This window comes from Nannobrachium achirus (assembly GCF_963921795.1).
Source record: "Nannobrachium achirus genome assembly, chromosome: 2".
NCBI lineage: Eukaryota > Metazoa > Chordata > Actinopteri > Myctophiformes > Myctophidae > Nannobrachium > Nannobrachium achirus.
In genome coordinates, this window is record NC_137811.1 from 9,227,606 (window position 1) to 9,232,195 (window position 4,590).

Below are 4,590 nucleotides of genomic sequence, written 5' to 3' on the forward strand. Positions count from 1 at the left end.
TGATGTCAATACATTGAAAGCCAAAAACCCAGCGTTGCGACATGAACATGGTCAAAATACTGTATGACGTTTCCCCTTACACACCTGAGTGGCATCAGCCACTGCCATGTAGGCCTATAAATGGTGACCACCCCCTGTGGTGGACGGTTGCCATGGAAATTGATAATGCCACACCTCGACACCATAATAGGGCCACCCACTGTGTCAGTCAGTAACAACAAGAACACACAATTCATTTAAATTCAAAACAAAACAAAATAAACATAAGGGCATTTTGGCTCCAACACATGTTCTTCCTTTTGTTTTCTTCTGTTTATGTATTGGGGTGCAGACTTAACATAGAAAACTACAAAGAACACGTTTGGAGTAAAGATATATATTTTTTTATTTTATTGAGCAGAAAGAAAACAAATGCAAGTTAATCAATACCACAACAGTATAACGCTGCTTAAACAGATAATAATACGCTGCATGGGAATTCAAATAATGTGAGAAAACAGTCAGTACTTAAGTTATAATTTGGCATTCTAATACACAATAAATATATTTTGCATTTTGGGAAAAGGGCATTTTCCTGCACACCCCCAACATCAGGAGTCGTTCAACCTGGTAAACTCACCTAGACCCCTTCAAGCTCGACGGAACCTGACCAGGGCCCGGCCCGGCCCGCCAAAAACGGGCCGGGCTCATTTCTGCCTCGCATAGCCTATAGTCTTCTAGGCTATGGGTTCTATCCGTATCTATAGCAACACGGCTCTGATTGGTCGTGACATGAGTACATTAGCCAATGGCTCCGACCAGCCGAGGGCTTTACGGCTTTCTTTCTGTGACACACTCACAAACACTGTGTGTCTGCGACTCACACAGCGAGACTTAGGAGCACAGAGCACTACTGTAGATTCACCCATTTTACAGTAATTTCTCAAATAAATCGCCCTGTAATGATTCCTCGACCTCCCGTATCCGTTCATTACGGAATGCGTCTTTACTCTTTAGTAGGCTAACTGGACGATACTCAGTATTTTACGAGATGGCTTGTAACCACGGCAAGCCGACAATAATATCAATCAATCAATGTCTAATTTTCTGCTGTGAGGATATACAGTAACATAACAAATGGTGGGCCGGGCCTTAATTCCACAGGCCCCACATTTCAGGCCCGTGCAGGGCTCTAAACTCACCAAAACTCACTATAAAAGAATACAAGGATACAATATATATATCACTTATCCTTATCACTGGAAATACAGTCCTACACTGGTGATGTGCAGTTGCATTCTGCTACCAGTAGGTTCAAAAATCCTTTTCAGTAATTTCCATATAAATAATCAAACAAACGCATGTTGTTGTTTATGTGAACTAATATAACTATATTAGTTCACATAAACAACAACATCAATGTACAAAACATGATGAAATGAAATGGTAACAATGAAGGTAACAATGAAAGTGACTAATCAAGCCTGCTGTACAAAAAAGAAAAAAGAAACAGCTGTCTACCCATATAAATATGGTCTTATCAAAAGTAGATTATTACAACAAATCCTTAATCTTCAACTATATACAAAAATAACTAATGTGGGTTAACCACATGAAGCTTAGCATCCCTACTGGGCTTGTCATAATATTGTAGGCGAACGTTTGGCAAAGAATGATTAACCAACTACGACCTCACAACATGCCTCGTTGAGATCCGTTGTGAGCATGTAGATTGAAATGACAAGCAATAACAGTGAGAACATTTATTAAGACCAGACCAGACCATGTGTAGGCTAAGACATAATATTGCTGTGCAATTTAGCCTTGTCCCTAGCAAAGTTTCCTGCAAGTTTCCGCATCTGGAAAATAGACGATTCCACCTCACAGGAAAGACTGGTATTCGTTTACAACAGTCCATCTGATCCGGTTTAGGCCGGATGGCATCCTAGACCTGGCAGAAGAAGTGGCGTCGCTTTCTTTTGGTTCCCCCTGTTTGTTTCCCCAATCCCTATTTAAATGCTAGAAGTGTAGTCTTGCCAGTCGCTGCGACTGCGAGTTGGACTAAAAGAAACAAGCTTTTTAAATTATAAGCAAAACTATGCTGCACCAAGGGTTTTATTGGGTATAGGTACTAAAATGATTTCCTTGAGCGTGGGGAATTGTTTTGGGTTAAAACCGGTTTGGTAGTTCCGGCCAAAGTCCGTTTTGACTACAAAATGACATAGGACACCATCCGCTCCCAACCGGATCAGAAGACCGAAATTGGAAGCGATCCCAGCCTACCAATGATGTAACAGGTAGGCAGGCTTCAGAACTGTCCACAGCCCTCCACTGTCTGAAATACAGAGTGTGTAGACAGAAATGGTGCCATCTTATAATAAGTAGCCTATTATAATACGTATTAGTGAGGACCAGTTGCATAATAGGCTTAACATTTGTGAAGTGTTCTTTTACATAAGATCCAGTTTGTGTGTTTCTGCCTCTTACATGTTGTCTTGTTTTCACCATGTTCTACTGACATCTTCATTTATCATCCTGGAACAAAACAAAATCATAACTTTAAAAACTTAAAACCCAGATACACATTCAATACGATACTGCAGTCTGGCTGTTTATTTAACTTCTACCCCACTACAGTCCATAGTAAGCTTCACCTTAATCATATTTCAAATTCATTTAAGGTATTTTGTGTGCTCACCAGTCTTGTCCTTGCCCATATATTTGAGTTCAATATGTTCGTGAATATGTTGCATCACTGGACTCAGCTGCAGGCTCGTCTGAAGGAAAGAACCACCGACATCTATACATTACTGATTAAACCAAAATGCTCACTCTTTGAAAATCCACTTTTAAATAATACCGTGTTATCATGAAGTGCATAAAGCTGCTTTTTTCACATTTTCAGTCACTTGAGAGTCTTTGATTTCTTCATAGACGCTTGCGCCACCTTCTGGGTAGACTTGATCAATTCAGTTCATGTTGTATTTATGTACCCTGTTATGAAGACACAGCTGTCCTACTGTAGGCTTCATGACATGTGATGAGCATGGTAATAGACCTACTGTACATTATCAAGTTCATAGACTGACACTCTGCTGGACTCTCACACACAATGCATTGTGTTATGTGTATGAGTGACAACAGTACTGTACACACATGAACACAGACATACACACAGGGTTCGAGTTATGTGGGGGCCAATGGGGGCTTAGCCCCCATAGATAAAGTCTGGGACCCCATAGTCAAAAAACCCTATGGGGTTCCCTTTTTTTCCCCAAGTGTTTTTTTTTTTTTATTATTATTATTTTTTGACTGACAGTCCCACATCCATCCATCCATCCATCTTCAACCGCTTATCTGGAATCGGGTCGCGGGGGTAACAGCTCCAACTGAGACCTCCAGATTTCCTTATCCTGCGCAACTTCCTCCACTCCCTCTGGGAGTATACCGAGGCGTTCCCAGGCCAGTCTGGAGATATAATCTCTCCATCTGGTCTTTGGTCTGCCACGGGGTCTCCTCCCAGTGGGATGTGCATCGAGGACCTTCCTAGGAAGGCGCTCGGGGGGCATCCGTACTAGATGCCCGAACCACCTAAGCATACCTAAATGTCCAAATAGATAAACGTATTCCCACCATACATTGCCGGCAAATATCGATTTTTCATAACACCAGGGATTTTCCCAGTGTGCAGTTAACATAGGTGCAATACTCCCAGCCGCCTGCACTGTTTGTAGTGGGGGCGCTAGTGAGATAAATGAGAGTAAATTGCCTGGATTTCGCACAGTGAGGAAGAGAGAAGAAAGTTACGGTTTGTCAGCTGTCAGAGGGGAGAGGAGTGGAGGAGAATACATCGTATCTTGTCTTCATTTTACAAGGTGAAGTTAATTTGAGCAACACAGCACTGTTTGTTTAGTGGACACATACTGTAGTAACTGTACACATGCTGTTACCCAAACCACACTTGCACACCCACATTAATAATTATGAGAATAAAAGTAGGCTATGTAATCATTATTAAAATTATAATCATTCATTATAGGCTCCACTAAATGTCAGTCCATGAATGTAGGCCTATTTAATTTGCTAATGGAAAGGGGGGAAAACAGCTTGTTTACAATTCACTTTTGCTACCTCTTATATTAGATTTTATTCTCTGTATCACAAAGCTTGTAAACCAGACAAGCAGTCAGTCTTGGAGTTCCCTAACATTGTTTAACTAAGAATTAATTCAATTAGCCTTTCATTATAGCCCCAAAGACACCCAAAATAATATTGTGAAAGGAAAAATATGATTTAATAAAGGAAACCCGTTTTAGACGACTTTATACCCGAAAATATCCATTTTAGACGACTTATTTTCGGCCGGCGCTGTGCGCCGGCGAGATATCACCCAAATATGAGGGCCCCCATAGCTCTCTGGGAATAACTCGAACCCTGCATACACATGAGTGTGAGTGTGTGTGTTCAAATCAACCACTACTATGTAGTCCATAACCTTCACCTTAATCATATTTCATGTTAATTCCATGTATTTTATTTGCTCACCCTTCTTTTCCTTGCCCATATATTTGAGTTCAAGTTGTGAATATGTTGCATCACTGGACTCAGCTG